General features: G+C 45.5%; 1 long non-coding RNA gene across 1 annotated transcript; it reads left to right on the top strand.

Moving 5' to 3' along the window:
- Positions 1 to 1369: 1369 nt before the first annotated feature.
- On the top strand, positions 1370 to 2961 carry LOC126992923 (uncharacterized). Its single transcript, XR_007747163.1, has 2 exons — positions 1370 to 2210; positions 2569 to 2961. It is a non-coding gene; the product is annotated as an uncharacterized LOC126992923 (long non-coding RNA).
- Positions 2962 to 27333: the final 24372 nt, after the last annotated feature.

Genomic DNA, 27333 nt, shown 5'->3' with positions numbered 1-27333 from the left:
ATGGAGACTAACCCCCGTAATGGCTGCTGGAAACTGCTGACGATGTAGTCGGGCAGGTGCGTGGCAGGGCGGGCGCCGGAACGTAGGACGGCTGCGATGCTCTTGTTATTTTGAGAGTTGTGGGGGCAGCGGTTGTAGATATGGCAACCTGGGTGTGTACCCTCTTAAGAAGGCGCCTTGTAGTAACGGTGGTGGGTACTGCTTGCAGTCACCGGGAGATGTCCGCGTTTGCCCTGGTTGACTGTTTGCCGGAAGAGGTTTGGGCCGATGCTCCCGGCAGCGGCGGTGTTGCCGCTGTGTTGCTTGGAGCTTGTGGGCTCTGCGGGGAGTGCCTCCTTTTGCGTACCACGGAGGGCTTGGAGTGAGCTGGGAGTGGCTGGTTGTTGGCCTGTAGAGAGCTTGTAGAAGTGCGTAGGCCTGTACTTGGCCTGTAGCAGGGATTTTGACTCCTTGCTTCCTTCTACGCCTGTCCCCAGATTTGTTGGTGAGTTCTTGTGGCTTGGAGCTCTTGTAGGACAACTAGGTAGCGAAGGGCTCGGGCGCGTTGGGACACCGTCTGCCACCGGTGAACGCCTGGTTGCGGGGACTTGCGGGCGTGAAGGGAAACTCTTGCTGTCTTAGAAGAAATATATTATTAACCTAAGATACAGCGTAGCGTGGGTGAGAGAGACGAGACGCTAGGTGTGTGTCGTGCGAGCTCTCTCGAAGGAGTGACGAGTTACAGAGTGGAAAATAATTAAGTTACAATTGGTCACGTATGTCAAGGTGACCTCTAAGCTTGATGAAATGCTTTGTATACAAACTGAGATGGTAAACACTGACAGCTGACATTCCTACAAGGTGGCGTGATCTATCTGTCGTGTTTTTTTTCCATTGATATACTACAATTACTATAACAAGGTCGTTCCACCGAGCTGAAGCAAAATGCCAGAAGCATCGCCTCTTCGGTGGGTCCAGAGGATGTACAGGAGCGATAGGACAGGAAACAGAAATAAGGTTATGGTCGGAGGAACCCAACGGAGAGAACAGTTTGACAGAGTAAGCAAAAGGATTAGAGGTAAGGAAGAGGTCTAGAATGTTGGCCCTGTCTCCAAAACGGTCGGGAATACGTGTAGGGTGCTGAACCAACTGCTCTAGGTCGTTGAGGAGAGCAAAGTTGTAGGTTTGTTTACCAGGCTGGTCTGTGAAAGAGGATGAGAGCCAAAGCTGGTGGTGAACATTCAAATCACCCATGATGGAGATTTCAGCGAAGGGAGAGTGAGTCAAGATGTGCTCCACTTTATAATTCAAATAGTCAAAGAATTTTACAAAGTTAGTAGAGTTAGGTGAGAGATAAACAGCACAGATGTATTTAGTAATAGAATGACAATAAAGTCTTAGCCAGATGGTGGAAAATTCAGAAGAGTCAAGGTCGTGGGCACGAGAGCAAGTGATGTCGTTGCACACGTAGGCGCAACATCCAGCTTAGGATTAAAATTTAGGATAGAGATAGTAGGAGGGAACAGAGTAGAAGTTGCTGTCAGTAGCCTCAGTAACCTGTGTTTCGGTGAGGAAGAGAAAATAAGGTTTAGAGGAGGAGAGATGGTTTCCACAGTATGAAAATTAGAACGAAGACCACGAATGTTGCAGAAATTGATAAGGAGGAGGTTCAAGGTTTCAAGGTGTGTGTGTTGTGTGAATGTAGTGTGGTGTAGAAAGAGAGAGGAACTGTCTTTAGAGAGCATGCTGAACTGCTCTCTGGTGTTGATGAGACAAAAGGGAAACGGTTAGTGAGGACATGGTCTTTGGAGGGCTTCAGCACCCTCCTCGCTTCCCATATATCCTCACCGAGAATAGGTCACACCCGTTCGGTAGGTTTCTTCCTACCTACTCCTACTATAGGATCGCAAAACAGTTCATGGTAATCCCAGCAACTTTTACGAGAGGCCTTTCAAACGGGCGGACTTAGGCGCCGTTTAGGATGGGAAAGAGCCTACATAGAGACTTCATATTTGCCTGGAGTAAACCTTGAGGCGGTCTCCCTAGGGTGGGCTAGACGACGCGCCCCCTAGCGTATGCCCCAATGATTAACTGAGTTCCTCCTCTCCGGCACTCCAGAAGGCTTCGTGATCATCGTGATGCGCCATGAGTTCCTACAGACCGTGCCTTCCTACAAGGACAAGCTGGAGCCTTACATGGACCAGCTGGAGGCGGACGGGAAGTGGAAGAAGGTAGGGAGCACCGTTGCTAGATTATCGTACTCAGAGCATCGTATTTACCGTTTTTTGACACCTAACTATTGCCAAGAAACATCAGGAATTCACTATTTTAACGATAGATATAAATGAATCTAGTTATTGAGCCCCAGGAGACATATTTGAAGTCGGAAGTTGGTAAATATATAAGAGGCTGAGTACAACTATCTGGCAACATTGGTACAAGAAAACATTTACTCTAATCAAGGTTTCTGTCTGGCGGGGCTGTTCACTGTATGGGCGCCTGTCACGACACTCTGGTATAAGGATATGGTCAGGAGCTGGCCAGGGGGAGAAAGTCACGTATTTGAAATGATGGTCATAATTCCTTCAGGTGGAGCGGCGCATCGTCCCAAACTATTTCTGTGACAAGGAGGGTCTCGTCTTCGTCTTCCGCATCACTAAGCCTGAGTGAGGAGGAAGAGGAGGGAAGGGAAAGGAGAGAGATGAAGAGGAGGAGTTATAGTGGTGCTGTGCCAAGGCTGTCTCTGTGTAACAGCCTTGGCTTTCGTCGCGGCACCCGAGACTGAGGTGTGAATTATCGTGCTCTGGCAACCTGGCGTCATGGCGTCTACGATGTTATATGATAGTCTACGCATAGGGCACATTTGTCAGTATTAATCATATTATTGAAATTGTCGTAAAAATATGTTTTAGTTTATAAGACTGAGGCTGCAGAATCCTTAACCTCAGACCTTGCTATCATCTCCGATTGTGATAAAAGGAACCTTTGGATTTTTGTATCCTTCAATGCCTCAAAAACCCAATTTATCCACCTTTCAACTCGACACAATCTTCCAAACACCTATCCCCTATTCTTCAACTACACTCAGCTGTCACCTTATAATTCTTCAGAACTAAATATCCTCGGTCTATCCTTAACTCAAAATCTTAACTGGAAACTTCTCATCTCTTCTCTCACTAAATCAGCTTCCTCGAGGTTGGGCGTTCTGTATCGTCTCCTCCAGTTCTTCTGCCCCGCACCGCTGCTATCCATATACAAGGGCCTTGTCCGCCCTCGTATGGAGTATGCATCGCACGTGTGGGGGGCTCCACCCACACAGCTCTTCTCTATCTTTCGGCCACTCCTCTGTTGTTAAAAAAAAATAAGGTCGCTGATTATGTAGCTGTATGTGTGTGTGCATGTGTAATGGCAAGTTGCCAGAACACGATAACGAAGACCTCAGACTCGTGTGCTGCGACTATAGTATACGTTTAGGAATGCTTGGTCTGGGTCTTGGGGTCTTGCTGATGTACAGACATGTGTATATATATAATAAACGGGTGCCTACTTCCCCTCAGAATCATGTTAATCTTTGTTTGTTTCTCAAGTTAATTTAAGTGATTACTCATCCTAATTTTAAATGAGTCTGATGTTCCTAATGTATAATGCGTCTGCTGTTCCTAATTTTAAAAGCGTCTGCTGTTCCTAATTTTAAAAGCGTCTGCTGTTCCTAATATTAAAAGCGTCTGCTGTAGCCCTACGTGGCGCAATGCTGAGGAAGTTAACTTATTTAATCTGAAAGTAAAGTGAAATGATCTGAAAGTAAAGTTAAGTAACAGAGCAGTGAAGTATATGTGGCAGTGAGCATGTGGAAGGATGAGATGGAACGAGAGAACAAAGATTAACGAAAATAATAAAAACTCTCGCTCCCATCCCTCCCTCCTCCATACTTCCTTCCTCGAACAGAGTCGTCCGCCACTGGAACAGCCTCCCCGCAGAAGTAGTCAGTGCGGAAACGATCAACTCCATTTCCACTGACAGTAACTTTACTGCGTCGGGAGTGAACTGAACGTATCCGAGAGTAGCAGAAGTGCTTGAATCCTTCCCACAGGTCACTTAATGTTCTTAGTTATTTTCTTTTCTTCTTCTATTATTAGATATCATCATCATCATCATCATTTCGTTTAACGTCATTTTTCACTCTTCCTGAGCGGTTGGACGCTTTATGGGTCTTCTCTATTCTGCTCTGTCTTCTGCCTGATGCTCATCCAATCCCATAACTGCCAAGTCTTCCTGTATACACCTTCTCCACCTTTTCCTAGGTCGACCAACTGGTCTCCTTCCTTTTACTTTCAATCTCTTCAAAACTCCCAGCACTGTATCCTCCCCTGCTTTTCACATGTCCGAACTATAGGAGTCTCCCTTCTGAGCATTGTTTCCAGGTTCTCTACTCCACATCTGTTAGCCACATCTAGCTGCACTAGATACCCTGTCTTGCTAATCTCTCCACAACTCCCAGCACTGTATCCTCCCCTGCTCCCTTCACATGTCCAAACCATCGGAGTATTTCCCTTCTGAGCACTGTTTCCAGGGCCTCTACTCCACATCTGTTAGTTACAACTGCACTGCGCACCCTGTCTTGCCAATCTCTCCAAACCTCCCAGCACTGTATCCTCCCCTGCTCTCTTCACATGTCCAAACCATCGGAGTCTTTCCCATCGGAAGGAGTTTCTTTTCAAACCGAGTCATCCGTCACTGGAACAATCTTCCTTCAGAAGTAGTAAATGCGAATACTATCAACTCCTTCAAATATAGAATCGACCTTCACTTCGCTGCGTCGGGAGTAAACTGAATATTGAGGTGCTTTCATCTGCTCCTCAATATCGAGGTGCTTTCATCTGCTCGTCAATGTCGAGGTGCTTTCATCTGCTCCCCAGGCCCCAAGTGGCTGTCGAGCAGATTAAATCACCAAAGCCGGCAAACTCGTAATGAGCCAATAGGCTTTATGTTGCCTGCATTTCCATGTTTCCATGTTTCTGAGGTGGTGGCGGAGTGGTTAGCGTGCCGGCCCCGCATTCGCAGGGTTGATGATGATGAGGGTTCGAATCCGCCGCTAACCACCTGGGATTCTTCAGTCACCGCCGAGGGGCCTAAGACTACCCACATGCTGTCCTGAAGACTATCCACCAACCCGGACTCTAGAAGAAGCTATGCAAGTGAAATCAAGAATGATCTCCGGGGGGCAGCATGAGCCAATAATAATTGCGCCACTATAAACAATTGTCTGCGCCATAACGGGCTCGGGCCCACCATCAGGCCCCTAATAAAAAAAAGCCTACCGGCGCTTTAGGTCACATGTAAAAAAGGAAAAAAGAAACTGTTTCCAGGTCCTCTACTCCACATCTGTAAGCTACATCTGCACCGGACACCCTATCTTACCATTCTCTCCACAACTCCCAGCACTGTGTCCTCCCCTGCTCTCTTTACATGTCCAAACCATCGGAGTCTTTCCCTTCTGAGCACTGTTTCCATGCAGGTCCTTTACTCCACATCTGTTAGCTACATCTGCACTGGATCGACACCCTTTTATTATGAGATTTGGAACAAAGAATAAAGAAGATAATAAATTGCTCTCCCGCCCCCTCCCTCCCTTCCTTCTTCCTCGAATTGAGTCGTCCGCGTCTGTAACTGTAACAGCACGTATTCCCGACCGTCTTGGAGACAGGCCCAACATTCTAGACCTCTTCCTTACCTCTAACCCTTTCTGCTTATTCTGTCAAACTGTTCTCTCCGTTGGGCTCCTCCGATCACAATCTTATTTCTGTATCCTGTGTTATCGCTCCTGTACACCCTCTGGACCCACCGAAGAGGCGATGCTTCTGGCATTTTGCTTCAGCTCGGTGGGACGACCTGAGGATGTACTTTTCCGATTTCCCGTGGAATGATTATTGCTTCCAGGATAGAGACCCCTCTGTGTGTGCTCAGCGCATCACAGAGGTGATTGTCTCTGGAATGGAGGCATACATTCCACGTACTTTCTCTACTCCTCACGCTAAAAAGCCTTGGTTTAATCACGCTTGTTCTCGTGCTGTCAATGATAGAGAGGCAGCTCACAAAAGGTACCAGAGACTTTGAACTAATGCTAACCATGAACTTTACATGTCTGCCCGGAAGCGTGTCAAATCTATTCTCCGACTAACCAAAAACTCTTTCAATAATAGAAAATGCCAAAACCTTGCTTTCTCTAACTCTTCCCGTGACTTCTGGCATCTAGCCAAAAACATTTCCAGCTTCACTTCTTCATCTTTCCCTCCACTCTTCAGTCCTGACGGCAACACTGACGTCTCATCTATTTCTAAGGCTGAACTCTTCTCTCAAACTTTTTCTAAAAACGCCACTCTGGACGATTCTGGGCATATTCCTCCTACTCATCCTCCCTCTGACTCTTTTATGCCTGTTATAAAGATTCTTCAAAATTATGTTTTCTATGCCCTCTCTGGCCTCAATCCTCAGAAGGCTTATGGACCTGATGGAGTGCCTCCTATTGTCCTTAAAAATTGTGCCTCCGAGCTGTCACCCTGCCTGGTCAACTCTTTCGCCTCTGCCTGTCAACATCTACCTTTCCTTTTTGCTGGAAGTATGCCTTCATACAGCCTGTGCCTAAGAAGGGTGACCGTTCCAATCGATCAAACTACCGTCCTATAGCTTTACTTTCTTGTCTATCTAAAGCTTTTGAATCAATCCTTAACCGGAAGATTCAAAAGCACCTTTCCACTTCTGACCTTCTATCTGATCGCCAGTATGGGTTTCGCAAGGGGCGTTCTACTGGTCATCATCTCTTAGCCGTTTCGGTGAAACGGCTATTGCACTGGACATGTCAAAAGCTTTTGATAGGGTCTGGCACAAATCTTTGCTTTCCAAACTACCCTCCTTCGGTTTCTATCCTTCTCTCTGTACCTTTATCTCCAGCTTCCTGTCTGACCGTTCTATTTCTGCTGTGGTAGACGGTCACTGTTCTTCCCCTAAACCTATTGACAGTGGTGTTCCACAGGGTTCTGTCCTATCTCTCACTCTCTTTCTGTTGTTCATTGATGATCTTTTCAAAACGAATTGGCCTATCCATTCTTACGCCGATGACTCCACTCTGCATTACTCGACTTCTTTTAATAGAAGACCCACCCTACAGGAACGTAATGATTCAAGGCTGGAGGCAACAGAACGCTTAGCCTCAAACCTTACTATTATTTCAGATTAGGGCAAGAGGAACATGGTGTCCTTCAACGCCTCAAAAACACAGTTTCTCCACCTATCCACTCGACACAATCTTCCTTCTCCATCCTAGGAGATTTCAATGTTCACCACCAGCTTTGGCTTTCATCCTCTTTCACTGACCATCCTGGTGAACAAGCCTACAACTTTGCTATCCTGAACGACCTAGAGCAGTTGGTCCAGCACCCTACACGTATTCCCGACCGTCTTGGAGACAGGCCCAACATTCTAGACCTCTTCCTTACCTCAAACCCTTCTGCTTATTCTGTCAAACTGTTCTCTCTGTTGGGCTCCTTCGATCACAATCTTATTTCTGCATTCTGTCCTATCGCTCCTGTACACCCTCTGGACCCCCCGAAGAGGCGATGCTTCTGGCATTTTGCTTCAGCTCGGTGGGACGACCTGAGGATGTACTTTTCCGATTTCCCGTGGAATGATTATTGCTTCCAGTATAGAGACCCCTCTGTGTGTGCTCAGCGCATCACAGAGGTGATTGTCTCTGGAACGGAGGCATACATTCCTCGTTCTTTCTCTACTCCTCACGCTAAAAAGCCTTGGTTTAATCACGCTTGTTCTCGTCCTGTCAATGATAAGAGAGGTAGCTCATAAAAGGTACCAGAGCCAATAAACTAATGCTAATTATGAACTTTACATTTCTGCCCGAAATCGTGTCAAATCTATTCTCCGACTAACCAAAAATTATTTCATTAATAGAAAATTCCAAAACCTTGCTTTCTCTAACTCTTCCCGTGACTTCTGGCATGTACCCAAAAACATCTCCTCCAACTTCACTTCTTCGTCTTTCCCTCCACTCCTCAGTCCTGAGGGCAACACTGCCGTCTCAAGGCTGAACTCTTCTCTCAAACTTTTTCTAAAAAACTCCACTCTGGACGATTCTGGTGAAGGAGAAACAGGCTGAACTTGTTACTCCCGCCCTAAGCACTTCCTGCGCCGCAATGGTGAACCCGAAGCCGGAGACAGCTACGATTGCAGTACAGACTGACCCCTTGCCTGTCACGCCTAGTGCTCAACTTGCCTCACCTGGTTCTCAAAGCTCTGCTTCTACCACTACATCCTCTACATCTACTACTTCTACTACTTTTTTTTTTTTTTTTTTTTTTTTACGTCGTTGCCTTTTGCGCCGGTAGGCATCTTCCTGGTGGGGCCTGATGGTCTGCCCAAGGCTTCTTCCAGGTGGGGCCTGATGGTCGGCCTAGCCCGTTCTGGCGCAGGCGAGTGTTTATAATGGCGCCATCTTGCATTGGCTCATGCTGCCCCCCGGAACTCGTTCTTGATTCGCTTGGACGGCTTCCTCTAGAGTCCGGGTTGATGGGTGGTCTTCAGGACAGCATGTGGGTAGTTTTAAGCCACTCGGCGGTGACTGAAAAATCCAAGTGGTAGCGTGGGGATTCGAACCCGCGTCGTCCATCACGCGGTGAATGTGGGCCCAGTACGCTACCAGTTCGCCCACCGCCTACCCAGCTACTGCTGCTAATAACACTACTCTCGCTACTCCTACTCCACCCAGCTTTTCTACTGCTGTTATTAACCCGCTTCGTGAAGAAACCTGACAAGGATGCATTGAACCTAACGGCCGTACCATTAGGCAGCCTCTAAACCTTCCTCTTCCTCTTCCCTTAAACAGTGCCCCCTTTCTGCCGGACACTATAACGTGATATCAGCCCCTCCCTTCGCTAGAGCTTCTTCCGAGTTGGGTTGGTAGTTTCTGTAAGCATCTCTACACGGAAATATTGATATTTGAAGCATTTTACATATATTAGTGTAATCATATATGTTGTTCAATGTATAATTACGAATAAAATGGTTGAATGAAAGGCAAATATAGGTATAATTGGGAAAATAGCGTGAGTGATAGGGTTGGCATCCCTGCCCGGCCCGTGTTTCCACCTCTCCACGCACCCAGCCAGGGAGTCCACACGTGCCTGCTGCTATCACTCCTCTGCCCCTCGCTACCATCCCGTCAAGCAAGGAGCCGTTAGAAAAGTGATCGAGCCCCATCGGAGCTGTAGCAAAAGACTACCTGCTTGAGTTAATCAAGGAGGCTGTTGACCCGGCAAGGGTTAAATATCATGATACAACCCTAAAGTCTTAAACAACATTTTAAATAATTTATTTAAAAAACTTTTGCCGACTCATATTAGATCAAATATGTTTTATTATAATTCCTGGATCCTTAACTACTATATTAATGAACGAAATGCAGAATTGACGCATAAAATATGCGAAGGGGCTGACGAAGATGTGCCTATCTCGAAATAATTTCGCCCTTCAACACCTTCCATTCCGCTCCGGAGGAAACCCTTCGAGTTTTATGGTAGGAGAAAATGGCCGAAAAGGTTCTACAGTCGAAGAGGTTGCCTTATGGTACGGCCGTAACCTCCCTCCCCAAGTGTTCTCTCGGCAACGCCACCCTCGCTTCGTCGCGGGAGGGCGGCCGTGCACACTCTCCCTCGACGGATTCGAGGGAGTCATTGGAAATCTCTTCTGCCAAGCACCGGGAGAGGTCCCCCGGTAACTCTTCTGACGATGACTCGTCGGCCAAGAAGAAAAATAAATATAAGAACAACGGCCGCCCCCGTAACTCTTAAACCATCATGTTCAATACTATTCTGTGGAATTGTATAAGTCTTGGTAATAAAGAACACTTTTTATCGTTGCTGATAAACTCACACCGGCCGTTAGTCGTTTGTCTATAGGAGACGAGGCTTGAGGATCAGCCAGATTATCCTGCCCTAAAACACTACCACTCGTACAGAAAATACGCAGGTCACGGCGTAGCCGTCTACACACACAAAACACTTGCACATACGAAAGTGACTCTGAATGCAACTCTTGAAGCTGTCGCGTGCAGAGTTAAATTCAACGGCACTGTAAATTTCCTCCCTCTACTTTCCGTCCCGCGTTCCCCTTGGTGATGACACAATGCTATCACCTTATTCTCAGCTCCCTGGGAATAAAGTGGTGCTGGGTGATGACTTCAACGCCCATCATCATCAGTGGGGTAGCATGAGGTGCGATGCTCGTGGAGAGCAAATAACAAACCTTTTGATGCAGACAAACCTCTGTCTTCTGAACGACGGTAGTGCGACTCGCGTAGACGATCGAACCGGTAGCGCATCAGCTATTGTCCTGTCTATCCCATCCGCAAATATCTTACCAGACTTCTCTTAGGAAGCCATCGATGATTCGTATGGCAGCGACCATTTACCTATCTGCATTTCTTACGCACGCGACCTCATGCACACGGGCCCCTGTTTGCCCTAGATTTAGTTTCAGACTGGAATTCCTTCAGAAGGATCATCGACTTGGACATACCTGGGAAAGATATAGAGTATTATAGACACTAAGGCTGATAACATGCAACGCTCCATATTACACGCCGCCGAGGCCACCATTCCCAAGACTTCTTCAGTTGCCACAAAGCATAGAGTTCCATGGTAGACAACAGATTGCCGACAGGCAAAATAGACGATACAGGCATTTCAGCAAGCAGCCCAGTCCGATAAAGTACATCGCATATAAAAAGGCAAGGGTTCAGCCAAGGAAAGTCATCAAAACCGCCAAGCGCAATAATTGCCGAGAATTTACCTCTCTAGTCAACCGCACTACACCCCTCATTCAGGTGTGGAACACAATAAACATATTAAACAATAAGGGGACCTACAACCCAATCACAATACTTAACGTAGGCAATACCACAATATATGTTGTCAGTAAATTTCGATATCGTAGATTTCAGTCCTGATTCTAGGTCATTAATATATATGATAAGGATAAGTGGTCCACGCACTGACCCTTGAGGCACTCCACGAGTGACTGGAAGCCAATCGGAAGGCTGTCCGTTGATTAGCACTCGTTGTTTTCTGTCGGTGAGCCAATCTCTTATCCACGCGATCGGATTGGCTCCAATGCCCGCCGTGTGCAGTCTCTTAAGGAGTCGCGCGTGCGGTACCATGTCGAAGGCTTTCTGAAAGTCCAGGTATAAAACATCACTTGGGGTGTGGGCATCCCAGTTCTTATATATACCTTGGAAGTTGGATAAATTCGTTAGGCAGGAGCGCTTGTTTCTGAAGCTATGCTGGGTGTCGGAGATTATATTAGTCTTATAGAAACTTGACGAGTTTGTCTCTAATAATCTTTTCGAGTATTTCTCCTCCCACTGATGTCAAATTGTAGTTTAATGCAACGCTTATATCTCCAATTGGTCCTGCGAAGCCATGTGGCCCACTTGTTTTACCATCGAGTTTTTCAAAAAGGTGACGTAGTGACAGCTCATTGCCATGGAGCTGACAGATGAACCAATGAACTGGGTGGGCAAGGCTTTTCTCGATTTGACAAATCACCCCAGATTTATTCCCGGTATTTACAGTAGTCCATCACATCCAATCGCCAGTACGTTTTCCATGGAAATTCCTTTCTCTATTAGCAAACTGTTTTAGCTCAGTGGCAATACTCTTTGCAGAACCAGTGGCAGGTGAATACTGGCCTAGATATTCTGAACCTGGTTCAGCCACTATAGCAATATGCTCTTTAATTACCTTTCTCCTATAGTCTCTATTTCCAATCTTCTCCGTAGTAAGAGTTTCTTTCCTTCCATCAAAGTAGATGCCTGCAACGTGTACTTTCCCATGTGCTTCCTTTGTCAAATTTTGTCCGTTTGATTGCCTCGATCTCCGTACTTTCTTCCTATCTATGACTTAGGAAGGATCCTCTTTTGCAATAACCCCTAAAACTTCAAGGATTGCACTATATATTAATGCACCACCACGATCAGACAGTCCAACCCGGTTACAGGCCTCCGGGAAAGAAGAGACGTTTTTGTTCTCTACTTTTTTCTTTTTTTAATTTCTACATTGTTGTCCCACAGCTCCACCTTCTTTTGGTTTTCTATGATGGAGCTTTTTTTTTTTTTTTTTTTTTTTTTTTTGACGTTGTTGCCTATCGCGCCGGTAGGCATCTTCCCGGTGGGGTCTGATGGTCGGCCCAAGGCTTCTTCCAGGTGGGGCCTGATGGTCGGCCCAGCCCGTTCTGGCGCAGGCGAGTGTTTATAGTGGCGCCATCTTGCATTGGCTCATGCTGCCCCTCGGATACTTGGTACTTGGAAGGGGTGTATTCATCTTCTGAGTTAGTCAAATTTGAGGAAGAGGTATGTATCACTTTGAACAAGACATCCTGATGCTTGTAACTGGCTGATGGTCTTGCAGCATATTGATTTCTTCTTTTTTCCCTTTTCCTAATGGGTTCAGTTGTTCGTTTGTCCACTCCTCCAATGAACATTTTACGTTCATTTATTTGGCCCTCTACAAATTCTTGTTCTATTTTGGGGACTTTCTTCTGTCGAGGACAGGCACAGTACTGGAATTCAGGGCACCTGCAAGCTGTTACTTCAAATAATCTAGCAGCATCTCTGATGAACTCTTTAACTGTGTTATCATAACTTGGGCATTTTTTTTTTTCGGTCTTTGAAAGGTTTCAGCAAGTTCCTGTATTTGTTGTGATTGGCTTCTAATTTGTCAACAATGCATTTCTGACTGATTATGGGGATGTTTTCCTGGCTGTAAATGCGAACTATCTTTTCTGCAACACACTTAGATATCATGTGAGCTAAAGGACTCTTTGATGATTCAAGCAGTTTATATTTATGCCACAGAACACATGATAGAACATCTTTGTATGAAGGAAGTTGGTTTTCTGGGAGATCATCCACTTACTTAAATATAGGACACATGTCTGCCTTGTCTAAACGAACACAGTGTCGTTTTTGTGTTTGACTTTGGCTGTTATGGGACATCGTGATTTGTGGTACGTCAGCAGAGGCCGAGGAGCAATACATCCATCCTCTACGTCTGCCAAAGAGAAAATGAGCTATCACCATACTTCAGGTGCCCCAGCAGCTTCTAAAAAGTGTTATATGCTCTTTTGAACTTGCTAACTGCATACCTCTCCCCCTCCCGCGGCCCCGCTGCACACGAGTTTTTAATCAAGCTTATCCCTATACTGTCCAAATCCCTTATGCACGAGTTAACCAGCATCTCTACTCCTCCGTTCCTTACACTGGCAAACTCTGCAACAATCTTTCTTCATCTGTATTTCCTCCTGCTAACGAGTTGAACTCTTTCAGGAGGAGAGTATCGGGATGCCTCTCCTTCCGAAATTGACCTCTTTTTTGGCCACTCTTCTAACTCTTTTTATGGGGGCAGCGATCAGCGAGCTATATTTTCTTCCATCATGATTATTTTGTTTTGCCCTTGAACCTTCCCCCCCCCCACACACACACACAAGCACACACAGGTATACAGAATCAACATAAACACGGGTAGGAAAGTATTAAGCCTAAAACCAGAGTGACTTTTCTGATCTCCGAAAAACCTATTTTGGGGAACCCGGAATGACGCTAGCTATTATAAGAGAGGGATCCTCGCTCTCGCGATAAAGCCTAGAGAAAAACGGCAGATACCCCAACTTCTATTCTACAAAGTGTCTAGGCTGCACCAGCAAAATGAAGTAATAACACGTGGAACAGTCTAATGAAGCGATCGAGAACGGCGTCAGCAGCGCCACCTGGGCACAGGTAGAGGAAGATGCCGCCAGTCCCACACCTCATTCTTTCAATGCGCTTCGACGGAGACTGGAGGAACCTTCTCAGGGGAAGGAGGGGGGGAAGTAACTCCTCTTCTCTGCGTTGCTCGCCCTTTTTATTGCATCTTGATTCGTCCGGAAGGGTGTGGCTTCCGGTTGATGACTACTGATTAAAGTCATCATTTGCTGATCCTTGCTGATCTAGCGTCAGTTCATCACAGCTCTCACGGCCAAAAGCACGACGTGTTGTTAAACATGCTGTTGTGCGACGCTACAATACAGTCATACATTCATATACACATGACGTTATATATATATATATATATATATATATATATATATATATATATATATATATATATATATATATATATATATATATATATATCTTTTTTTTTTTCTTTACATCGCTCGATCCCCTAAAAAGTCTCGACCCCGCGACTCACCCCACCTTTAATTTTTTTTTGTACCTTCTCATGTTACAGTCGCCCAATGTGTACTAGCTAAACGTGGTCTTGTTACAGTTGCTTTAAAGATTATCACACAAGTCAGAGCCCGCCTAACGATACAACATAGGGAAATGCCAATGATAATATCCATGGAAGTAACAAGAAATGGATAATGTACATACAGGATGAGGTAAACTGGGCTAGAGTCATGGACGTGGAAGCCGAGTTATATTCCGAGAAAACAAAATAATTCCTCGAAAAATTATTTACATGATACATCCTTGAAAAAAATAAATTGACTAAACTGTCATTAGGATACATGGTAATGGAGCTATTTGGAATAGTTAAAAAAAGAAAAAAACCGTTGAAGAAGATCTGCTACACACTGAACCTTCGAGTCACACCTTGACACAAAACTGTCGCAGAGAAACACTCATCCGTTGCGTGACAATTAATTGCCAGTGTCGTTACCCTCGGCACGCCTTTGAGACGGGCGGGGTCTACAACAAGAGATAAGGTTGTGTGAAAAGAGGTAATGTTATTCGTAGAGTATCCTAATAGTTACAATGTGATAACAGGGACAAGTCTGGAGAGCCTAAGAAGCATCGGCTGTCAGCACCACTGACTCCTGATACTCCGTTTTTCAGGTCTACAGTACTATAAGAGAAAATCCTGTCACCAAGTTGTGAAATCACTGTTGTAACAAATCTCACTGAAATATATAACTCCAGCATAATTGATTAAAGTAATTCCAGCATTAATAAACATCAAATTAAAAAGACAAATTTCCACCTATCCATCGATCGTAGCGAACGTTGATGACTGACATCTCTGACGCCAAAAAAATAATTCCCGTAACGGGTAACAGTGGTATGTCAATCAAAGGGTAAGCAAGACTTGTCTGCTTACTTCCAAAGCTTACAGATATTCACATGCTGGTTACAATAAAAGTTAGGGACAGCATCTGCTCAAGTTTAGTTAAGTCTGTCATTGCAGAGAAAAATGTCTGTTTCAAGCAGAAGCACATGAGGTTCAAGGTTAAAAAGTACCTACCCCTATGTTATTCTACACCCTTGATTATTACGGCTCCGAACAAACAAGACTAGTGCCTTACAGCAACTCAGCAATAAAAGAAAATAGTGGGTTAGAGTGAAAAGTATTACTCAAGCACTCCCCTTTCGCATGAAAAAGATGGAGGCGAAAGCTCAGGAACCAAACATAAATTAGTTAATGCGAGGATGCAGGTTATAGTCGTGTGGTGGAAAGATAGACAAAGCAGCGTCAGGCTGAACCTCAAGCCGGCGCTAGTCTTTGGAGACGATCACCATGCACCAATCTGTGTATTAAAAAGTAGATAGTAAAGCTCAAATTTCCGTCCACCTATTCATTTGACTATTTCTTCCTAAACTACGGGTAAAAGAACACACCAAGGAATTTTTTGTTGATTACCGATGGTGACACCCAGAAAGGTTTAAGTCAGAGGCTCGATGGCCCCCCTCCCCGATGAACGTGTCGACGGCCAAAGAAGCTTCAAAAAGGACCCAAATTTACTTTAAGTGCCATAAAAGTTGGCTGACAAAATCGTGCAGGTTGTCAGTGTGGCTGTAGTCAAGGGATACTGCACTCCTTCGAAGAGGAACTTTAAGGACAATCATGTACACAAGGAACTCTAGGTATTTACGCGCATTAGCTACAGATATGGTTTCTCCATCTGTCCAGTTTCCTTGTTTTAAACACGAGATCAAATCAATAGACAGCCTATAGCCGTCCACTGGCCTGTTAAAAAAGCCACTCGTTTGCACAGTGTCCACAGCAAAATTTACACCCTTTACGAGGCTGTGTTGCCCATCTTCCCCAAATGTGTCAAGAAAAAGTGACCGAAACGCATCATAATCCTCCCGTTCCGTGAACGCGCTCCTGTTTATGAGGGCCGCCGTTCCCGTTCCCGGGATTGACCCTCGAGCGGCTGAGAGATATTTTATCTCCCGGATCTGACACGAATGAAATGTTCATGACTGAAACAAGAAGTCCCTGGCCGAATAATCTGCCTCCCTTACTACCTGAGAATGGCCTAACTGCTGTTGCTGTTAGCGGGTGATTAGGGGCAGAAGGCACTGTGGGATAAGTAAGGTAAGTAAATACCTCTTGGTTGCTCATGCAGCTCAGAGGAAGGAGAAAGCACCCTTTGAAGACTGCTACACTCCTTACACGACAGTTACCGTTATCCTTGACGTCACTGTCCCTTTCCCTTTGTCCACTCCTCATGGTTCTCGGTGAGAGCTTGTAACTTCGGGGCAGGTTTATCTGGCATTAAAAAGAGTTACTAGTAAAATGAGGAGTAAAATGGTAAAAGAAAAAAAATATATCGCTGCAAAAATAATTAAAGTAATAATCATTCGCCGCTAAGTATGTGCTCACTTCTCCCCGATGCTTCTAAAATGCATAAAAAAGAGGAAAAAGAATATGACTGAGGCTTAGCAAGACAAAACTTCTCCACTGTGCAATAAAATACACAAAAGAAAGGAGAAAACAAAATGAACGACTATACATAAAATAAGCAACAATGTTATTCAGGAAGAATATTAAACATCCACACGCCAGGAAAATCACCAGTTGAAAAAATAAAATAGATACGGCCCCACACGTATAAACACGTAAATAATAATAGTAATTCACCTTAAATATTGGTACAAGTGGTGTAATTACTGAAACCGTATCAATGTAGTGTCGGCTAAAATGTGTTAAAAATACTTCGAAGACAGCAACTCCATACCCCGCTACTCAGCGCGCTCGCGTCCTTCGCCTCGCTGGTGGCTGGGCAGGATCGCCGGGGTGGCAGGATCTGCCGTCCGTCGTCTGGTAGCGGTGGTAGGATGGGCGGCGGGCAGAGTATATACGCCCACAACAGTCAGCCCCAAATGTCCGAGTTGTCTGGCGAAGAAAAGTGCGCACCTACGACAGGCTGGGGCGTAGGTACACGATGGGGTGTCTCGAACGGTAAGAGGTAACGAGACCACCGGTGTAGAATATGGGCTGTGTGGAGTTGCGGGCCGGGGCGGGGATTTGCACTCGGGTGCGGCTGTGTGCGGACTCGACTCACCGGGGCAGGAAAGGCCGCGCGCTTTGGTTAGCATTTGCTTGATGTTTCCGATACCGTTCACTGCACCCACACACTGTCACTGAAGTTATGTTTGAGAGAGAGATATAACACCTATTTAACACTTCGGAGAGGTCCGTAAATCGTTGCCACCACTTATGTTACCCTTTTTTAAGTGTTACTTTTAAAGTGGTTGGTGGTAAGTGTTAAGTTTAAGGCGCGAACTGTTATCTCACTCGTCACAGGGCCGGTGTTACCGTGGTCTGCTTCACAAGTTGATTGTAGTAGGTGAGATAACACAATAGCCTTTAGTTAAGTGAGGTGTGTGGCCGAGCGGTAGCCGTTATAAGTTCACTTTAGTTTACTTTAGTTCTCTCTCTCACAGGGACATTAAAAGGTGTGATGAATTTTAACTATATTAACAGTTTTACACAATAGTTATGTGAGCGAGTCGCACGAAACGAGAGCCAGCCACACCACAGAGCGCGGACGGAGGATATCACCGTCCGCCACCCGCTGCCCACTGTCTTCTCTCCTATTCTCTGCGTCATCTCTACTCCTCCGTTCCCTAAACTGGCAAACTCTGGAACAATCTTTATTCATCTGTATTTCCTCCTGCTTACGAGTTGAACTCTTTCAAGAGGAGAGTATCGGAACGCCTCTCCTTTCGAAATTGACCTCTTTTTTGGTCACTCTTCTAACTCTCTTTATAGGGGCAGTGATCAGGGGGCTATATTTTCTTCCATTATGATTTTTTTTTTTTTTTTTTTTACCCTTGACCTCCCCCGCTCCCCACACACACACACATAAGCACACGCAGGTATACAGAAACAACATAAACACGGGTAGGAAACTATTAAGCCTAAAACCAGAGTGACTTTTTGATCTCTGAAAAACCTATTTTGGGGAACCCGGAATGACGATAGTTATTATAGGAGAGAGATCCTCGCTCTCGCGATAAAGCCTCGAAAAAAACGGCAGATATCCCAACTTCTAGTGTACAAAGTGTCTAGGCTGCACCAGCAAAATGAAGTAATAACACGTGGAACAGTCGAATGAAGCGATCGAGAACGGCGTCAGCAGCGCCACCTGGGCACAGGTAGAGGAAGGTGCCGCCAGTCCCACACCTCATTCCTTCAATGCGCTTCGACAGAGACTGGAGGAACATTCTGAGGGAAAGGAGGGGGGGGGTAAGGAATGTGCACTAGTCATTCCGGGTTCCCAAAAAAGGGTGCACGATAGCTAACTCCCACTTGGAGCCGGAGAAAAGGGAGCTCAATCGAAGTACCACATACTTGAGTCTACATTTGCGTCCAGCGAAACTGGTAAGTGTAGAACCGACTGAGGTCGCCCGGACTTACCGATGTGTTAAAGTTAAGTAATCCACTCCGTTACCCGAGAGAAATACCAGCAGAATAAATCTCCAAGGTAGTCGTGAAACTTCATTTGATAACAAAAATAGGCACAACGACCTATAGCGTAGCACAAAAAAAAAAAAACGCAAGGGAGAAAGAGGAACATATATACATGGAGGGAAGAGGTAGGAGTGCACCTTCACCCTCCGTTTTTTTTACCTTGCTGCCGAGGAGTAAAAAAAAAAAAAAAAGTGGAGCAAAAAAAAAAGTTAAATTTCTTCCTATTCTATCTCCCTCGACGGGGGAAGTCCTAACGCAACGCAGGGGGCGTCGTCCACAGACGGAGAGATAGGAGCAGGAAGCAGTGCTCCACTGGACGCTCTCCTTGACCCGGTCCAGGGAATGGGTCCTAAGGAAAGCCAGGGAGGCAGCTACCCCTCGGACATCGTGAGCGCGCGGGTCATGTCCCGGGTCTCCTTCCTCTATGACGGTCCTTAGGAGGCCTGCAATCCTCCTGATTGACAGAGGGAGGGCTGAAGCGGGATCACAGAAAAGGTGATGTTGTTCGTGCGCTGTAGAATCTGTTATGTAGTTCCTTAAGGCTGACACGGGGCAGAGTGGGTGAGGCTCGCTTTGCAGGCACCAGACTGGTATGACCACTGGTTGGAGACGGTGGTCGAGGCGCTCATTCTTGGCTAGCGATTTTGGGGAGGAAGCTAAGGACACTGCAGGTCCATCTGTCGTGAATGTAGTGTACCTGGGAAAACGCGTGAGAGTCCTGAGCTGCGAGGACCTGAACCCAGAGGCGAGGGCGACGAGGAACAGGGTGCGTATTAGGAAACCCATTTCTGAAGGTCTGTCCTGGTACCTAGTGGAAGATAGAGACCTTATAACCTTTTCTAGGGACCAAAAACGGATGTCTCTTCTAAGGGGAGGATCATGGTGAAAGAGGCCACGCTTAACCCTATACGTTCCGACCCCTTGAGATTTTTCGCCCTCGTATAGCCAGCATCGTATTGATTTTTCTGAACAACAATAACGCTCGTGAACACTAAGTACTGGAACCTAATCAATGGTGTAAAGCAATAGTGAATAATGAGTGAAAAGAAACTCTCAAGAAATAAAATCCTTTTCTCCCTCTTCCTCCTATTCTTCCTTCTTTTCTTCTTCTTCCTCCTCTTCCTATTATTCCTTCTTTTCTTCTTCTTCTTCCTCTTCTTCCTTCTTTTCCTCCTCCTCTTCTTTCTCCTTTTCTTCTTCCTCCTCTTCCTCTTCTTTCTCCTTTTATTCTTCCTCTTCCTCTTCTTCCTCCTCTTCCTCCTTTTCCTTTTCTCGCTAGCTTCTCGCCTCTTTTTCTTCCTCTTCCTTTTCTTCTGCCTCTTCCTCTTCTTCCTCTTCCCTTCCTTCTTCCTCTTCTTCTTCATCTTCCTCCTCTTCCTGTTCTTCCTCCTCCTCCTCTTCTTCCTCTATTTCCTCCTCTTCTTCCTCTTACTCTTCTTCCTGCTCTTCCTCCTTTCCTTCCTCCTCTTCTTCCTCCTGTTCCTCTTCTTCCTCCTCTTCCGCATCTTTCTCCTTTTCCCACTACCATCTTATCCCACTCCTCTTCCTCTTCTTTTTCCTTTTCCTCTTCCTCTGCTTCCTACTTTTCCTCCTCTTCCTAGCTTCTCGTCCTACTCTTCTTCCTCATTCTTCCTCTCACTCTTCCTTTTCTTCTTCCTTCTCATCTTCTTCTTCCTTGTTCTTGATTTTGCTCTTCTTCTTCCTCCTCTTCCTCTTTCTCTTCTTCCTCCTCTCCCACCTCTTCCTCTATTTCCTCCTCTTCTTCCTCTTCCTCTTCTTCATCCTCTTCCTCCTTTTCTTCCTCTTCTTCCTACTCTTCCTAGTCTTCCTCTTCTTCCTTCTTCCTCTTCTTCCTCCTTATTGTCCCCTTCCCTCTTTTCCTCCTCTTCTTCCTCTTCTTCCTCCTCTTCTTCTATACTTTTCCACCTCTTCCTAGCTTCTCGTCCTCTTCTTCTTCCTCTTCTAGCTTCTTCCTCCTTTTCCTCCCCTACCTCTTCTTCTTCCTCTTCCTTTTCTTCTTCCTCTTTTTCCTCCTCTTCTGCATCTTCCTCTCCTTCCTCTTCTTCTTCCTCCTCTCCCTCCTCTTCCTCTATTTCCTCCTCTTCTTCCTCTTCCTCTTCTTCATCCTCTTCTTCCTCCTTTTTGGTGATGATGGTGATGATGGTGATGGTGGTGATGATGATGGTGGTGATGATGGTGATGATGGTGATGATGGTGGTGATGATGATGGTGGTGATGATGATGGTGATGATGGTGGTGATGATGATGGTGGTGATGATGATGGTGGTGATGATGATGGTGGTGATGATGGTGGTGGTGATGATGGTGGTGATGATGGTGGTGATGATGATGGTGGTGATGATGATGGTGGTGATGGTGATGGTGGTGATGATGATGGTGGTGATGGTGATGATGGTGATGGTGGTGATGATGATGATGGTGGTGATGATGATGGTGATGATGATGGTGATGATGGTGATGATGATGATGATGGTGGTGATGATGGTGGTGATGATGATGGTGGTGATGATGGTGGTGGTGATGATGGTGGTGATGATGGTGATGATGGTGATGATGGTGGTGATGATGGTGATGATGGTGATGGTGGTAATGATTATGGTGGTGATGATGGTGGTGGTGATGATGGTGGTGGTGATGATGATGGTGGTGATGATGGTGGTGATGATGATGGTGGTGATGATGGTGGTGATGATGGTGGTGATGATTATGGTGGTGATGATGGTGGTGGTGATGATGGTGGTGGTGATGATGATGGTGGTGATGATGATGGTGATGATGATGGTGATGATGGTGATGATGATGATGGTGGTGGTGATGATGGTGGTGATGATGATGGTGATGATGATGGTGATGATGATGGTGATGATGGTGATGGTGGTGATGATTATGGTGGTGATGATGGTGGTGGTGATGATGGTGGTGGTGATGATGATGGTGGTGATAATGATGGTGGTGATGATGGTGGTGGTGATGATGGTGGTGATGATGGTGGTGGTGATGATGATGGTGGTGATGATGATGGTGATGATGATGGTGATGATGGTGATGGTGGTGATGATTATGGTGATGATGGTGGTGGTGTTGATGGTGGTGGTGATGATGATGGTGGTGATGATGGTGGTGATGATGATGGTGGTGATGATGATGGTGGTGATGATGGTGGTGATGATTATGGTGGTGATGGTGATGGTGGTGATGATGATGGTGGTGATGATGGTGATGATGGTGGTGATGATGATGGTGGTGATGATCGTGATGATGGTGATGGTGGTGATGATTATAGTGGTGATGATGGTGGTGGTGATGATGGTGGTGGTGATGATGATGGTGGTGATGATGATGGTGATGATGATGGTGGTGATGATGGTGGTGATGATTATGGTGGTGATGATGGTGGTGGTGATGATGGTGGTGGTGATGATGATGGTGGTGATGATGACGGTGATGATGATGGTGATGATGGTGATGGTGGTGATGATTATGGTGGTGATGATGGTGGTGGTGATGATGGTGGTGATGATGATGATGGTGGTGATGATGGTGGTGATGATGATGGTGGTGATGATGGTGGTGATGATTATGGTGGTGATGGTGATGGTGGTGATGATGATGGTGGTGATGATGGTGATGATGGTGATGATGGTGGTGATGATGATGGTGGTGATGATGGTGATGATGATGGTGATGATGGTGATGATGATGGTGGTGATGATGATGGTGATGATGGTGGTGATGATGGTGGTGATGATGGTGATGATGGTGATGATGGTGGTGATGATGATGGTGGTGATGATCGTGATGATGGTGATGGTGGTGATGATTATGGTGGTGATGGTGATGGTGGTGATGATGATGGTGATGATGGTGATGATGGTGGTGATGATGATGGTGGTGATGATGGTGATGATGGTGATGATGATGGTGATGGTGGTGATGATGATGGTGGTGATGATGGTAATGATGGTGGTGATGATGATGATGGTGATGATGGTGATGATGATGGTGATGGTGGTGATGATGATGATGGTGATGATGGTGGTGATGATGGTGGTGATGGTGGTGATGATGATGGTGATGATGATGATGGTGATGATGGTGATGGTGGTGATGATGATGGTGGTGATGATGATGGTGGTGATGATGATGATGGTGGTGATGATGGTGGTCGTGATGGTGGCGTTGATGATAAGTGTCAGAGAGAGAGAGAGAGAGAGAGAGAGAGAGAGAGAGAGAGAGAGAGAGAGAGAGGCTAGTCATAGGCTATTTGACCGTTTGAACCTAGCTCCCCTCTCTTCCATCTTTCATAGTATTTTTTTTATTACGCTAAATTTCGCTTTCCTATTCGTCTTGATATCCCAAAATAATCTCTCTCTCTCTCTCTCTCTCTCTCTCTCTCTCTCTCTCTCTCTCTCTCTCTCTCAATGCATCCAGGTCCCCCCCAAAATAAACCATACGAGGCCAGTGATTTATAGAAAGTAAATTTTTTTTGCCGATAAGAGTCTATTTGCTTATATATACAGGAACTTAATATGAATGACATTAATATTTCGCAGCAAGTGACACTGGCACTGATATTATTTTGGGTATTATCATTGTTTCCTGGTTAATATATATATATATATATATATATATATATATATATATATATATATATATATATATATATATATATATATATATATATATATATATATATATATATATATATATATATATCTATATATATATATATATATATATATATATATATATATAGTTATATATAGAGAGAGAGAGAGAGAGAGAGAGAGAGAGAGAGAGAGAGAGAGAGAGGCCAGTCATAGGCAATTTGACCGTTTGAACCTAGCTCCCTCTCTTCCATCTTTCATAGTATTTTTATTACGCTAAAAATTTTTTGCCGATAAGAGTATATTTGCTTATATTGAAAGGAACTGAATATGAATGACATGAATATTTCGCAGCAAGTGACACTGGCACTGATATTATTTTGGGTATTATCATTGTTGCCTGGTTAATATATATATATATATATATATATATATCTATATATATATATATAAATATATATATATATATATATATATATATATATATATATATATCTATGAAAGATGGAAGAGAGGGGAGCTAGGTTCAAACGGTCAAATAGCCTATGACTGGCCTCTCTCTCTCTCTCTCTCTCTCTCTCTCTCTCTCTCTCTCTCTCTCTCTCTGTCTGACTCCAAGCACGTACGTTTTTTTCTTTATTAGCTATATAGGAATTGTCTGGCCAAAGTACAAGAAATTAACATATGTACGAGACACAGTTATCACCTTATGGTAGTGTCAAAATAAGTATTGTATGTGCCATAATTCGTCATCGCCTCGCCGCAATCACAAGCTCGTGTCGCCAACTGCCGTTGAATAACTCTCGTACACAGCGGGCTGTGTACGTTTTTATTATGTTTTTATTACAGCTAGCTTGTTTGTTGGTCTGTTTAGTGTATCAGCTAAAGCTTTGTTAACATAAAAGATGCAGAACATGCAGTATAGCACTATACAATACAGGTATATTAATACTTATAACAGTAATAATATCGTCATCCGGAGGCGTTTGAACGTTGGTTTTTTTTTCACAGCGTATCGCCGTGCTTCAAAATGATTCGCGTCGGTGTTTCTAAATATTCGTGTTTAGCAAGATAACGGAGGCTCCTATGGTTATTTTTGATATCGCATCTTAATCTACGGTATTTTCTACGTTTATCAGTAGGTCTGTTTTTCTTTTAAACTTGGTAATAAAAAAAAAATGATCGTTTTGACAAAAATCCTCAGGGGGGGGCAAATGTGGCCCGGGTCGGAACGAATAGGGTTAAGGAGTTGAACTGAGCGGGGTCTAGGACAATTCCCCAGCCATATTTAAGAGGGTCAGCAAGGGCGGCAAGGTGAGTTGCAATTGTTTATGGCGCCCTCTTTTTCGTGTGGGAAAGAACAGAAAGAAACTCCAAGACAGTGGCCTCGGTGATTCTGTCGAGTCACCTCCAGGTTCTGATGGGGCTTCTCCGGCCTCGTCCCAGGTGATGCATGCTGATGTAGATGCACCTCAGATTGCTTCGCCGAAGTCCGCCAGAGGTATGAAGAAGCGACATCGCGGTTCTACAGATTCAGTTGAATCTGTTCTGCCAACTAAGATTACTGTAGGTATACATGATTCTGGGGTCTCTCAGGATAGGCCTATGGACAAGATGCGGAGGCTCATATTGAGCCTGCTGAGACCCCCTCTGTTCCAGTTCCTGTTGCTTCTAGTGGTTTTCCTGATCGGGATATGGAAACTGAGGAATCCCTTGGAGATAGTGTTGGGAATCCTCCCCGCGAGCACGTAGCTTCGGGGAGTGGTGTGCGGTCTGGCTCTAGTAGTGCGGCGTCCGGAGGGGGCGCAGGTTCCTTTGTTGGGAGAAAGCTCGAGGTCCCTCGACCCGGCTCCTCTCGGGTCCCAGTCTCCTCTTCTCGTCGTATTACCGTACCGAATCAGGTGGGTAAAAGGCTGTCTCTTTCAGGGGCTCGCCTGGAGCGCACTCGAAAATAGACATCTTCCTACTCCTCCAGTGGCATTGTAGAGGCCTACGAGCCTCGTGGGAGGAACTCTGAGCATTGATATCTCGGTTTTCTCCTGCTTGCCTTTGTTTACAGGAGACAATGCTCGGAGACTACACTCACTCTAGTCCTCCTGGATATCGGGCCGTTTACATTACCCCTAATCCTGGGCAGGGCCACCATGGTGGCACCGCCATATCCGTTCGCTGTGATATCCCTTCGGTCCCATTACAGCTTCACTCAACGTTGCAGTCTGTTGCTGTTAAGGTTTATTTGGGCAAATTTTATACATTATGTAGCCTTTATCTCCTTCCTGGTGTTCCCGTTGACAGACATGATCTTGACGACCTGGTGCAGGAACTTTCCTCGCCTTTACTTTTATTAAGGGATTTTAACGGTCGCCATCCGTTGTGGGATGATGGTGCTACCAACCCACGCGGACTTTTAGTTGCTTCTTTTATTGAGGATCAGGGATTATAAATTTTAATCTCTGGGGAGGTGACACATTTTCACAGCCAGACTGGTACTTTTACCTCTATAGATCTTTCACTTTGCACTTCTAATTCTCTTCCTGATTTTCGTTGGCGGGTCTTACCGGACTTGTATGGCAGTGACCACTTTCCAATTTTATTGGAACGCATTGATTCTGTACCAGTCACGCCTTTCTCGCTGGCGTCTAGATAAAGCAGACTGGCAGCGATTTACGGAACTTAGCTCTTCTCTTCGTCCGTTGGCTGACTTTGGAACTTCTGACGAGGTTGCATCCTATTTCACTGATGCCCTACATTCTGCAGCCCTTCAATCAGTCCCCAGGACGTCTGGCCAGTTCCCTAAACGTCCTGTTCCCTGGTGGAACGCCGCTTGCACTACTGCTGTGCAAGAGAAGCGTGCTGCATTCTCTCGACTTCGTCGTCACCGTGGGGACCCCCAGTGTTTGGATGCTTTTCGGCGAGCGCGTGCTCGAGCACGACGCACTTTCAAGGAGGCTCAACGAATTTCTTGGAAGGCTTATCTCTCTTCCATCACTACCAGAACTACACTCACAGAAGTCTTTATTAGAGTTCGTAAGATCTCTGGGAAGTTTTCCCCCCCTCCCCCTCCAGTGTTATCGCATGCAGGGGAAACGGTGGCGGACCCTAAGACTGTTGCTGACCTATTCGCCAAGCACTTTGCCAGTGTCTCTAGGAAAGATCCTACTGCACCAGGGGCTCGTCATCGCCGGGATTTGGAATCACTCGGCGTTAACTTCGCTTCCACCGGAGGGGAATCTTATAATATCCCATTTTCTCTCCGAGTTGAAGACGGCTTTATCCCAGTGTCATGATTCCTCGCCAGGTCCAGACGACATCCCTTATGCTTTCTTACGCCACATGTCTGACTGTGGTTTTACATTTTTATTGGATCTTTACAATTTCATTTGGCGTACCGGTGATTTTCCATCTCTGTGGAGTGTGGCTGTAATTCTCCCCATTCTGAAGCAAGCAACTAACTATCGTCCTATTTCTTTAACATCCTGCATTTGTAAAGTGATGGAGAAGATGGTGAATGTCAGGCTTATGTGGTACTTGGAGAGCCGGAATTTATTGACCCCGGTGCAATATGGTTTCCGAAAGATGCGCTCCACTTCGGATGCTCTTTTATCCTTGGAGTCCTCAGTTTGTGAGGCGTTTGCCAATACTCACCACCAGGTGACCGTGTTTTTTGATCTGGAGAAGGCCTATGACACCGCTTGGTGTCATGGAATTTTACTTAACCTGTTTGAGTTTGGTCTCCGTGGCCGTTTCCCTGTTTTTATTAAGGAGTTTTTATCTCATCGTCTTTTACGAGTTAGAGTGGGGAGTACTCTTTCCGAGGTTAGTCCACTTGAGGATGGTGTACCACAGGGAAGTATTCTCCGTGTTACGCTATTTGCCTTTTTTTTAGTTTTTAACTCATTGAATGCGGCGCCATATGA

The sequence above is a fragment of the Eriocheir sinensis genome, unplaced genomic scaffold (assembly GCF_024679095.1).
Source record: "Eriocheir sinensis breed Jianghai 21 unplaced genomic scaffold, ASM2467909v1 Scaffold521, whole genome shotgun sequence".
In the NCBI taxonomy this organism is placed as follows: Eukaryota; Metazoa; Arthropoda; class Malacostraca; order Decapoda; family Varunidae; genus Eriocheir; species Eriocheir sinensis.
The sequence above is the reverse complement of the archived record's forward strand: the minus strand, read 5'-3'. Positions and strand labels throughout refer to the sequence as shown.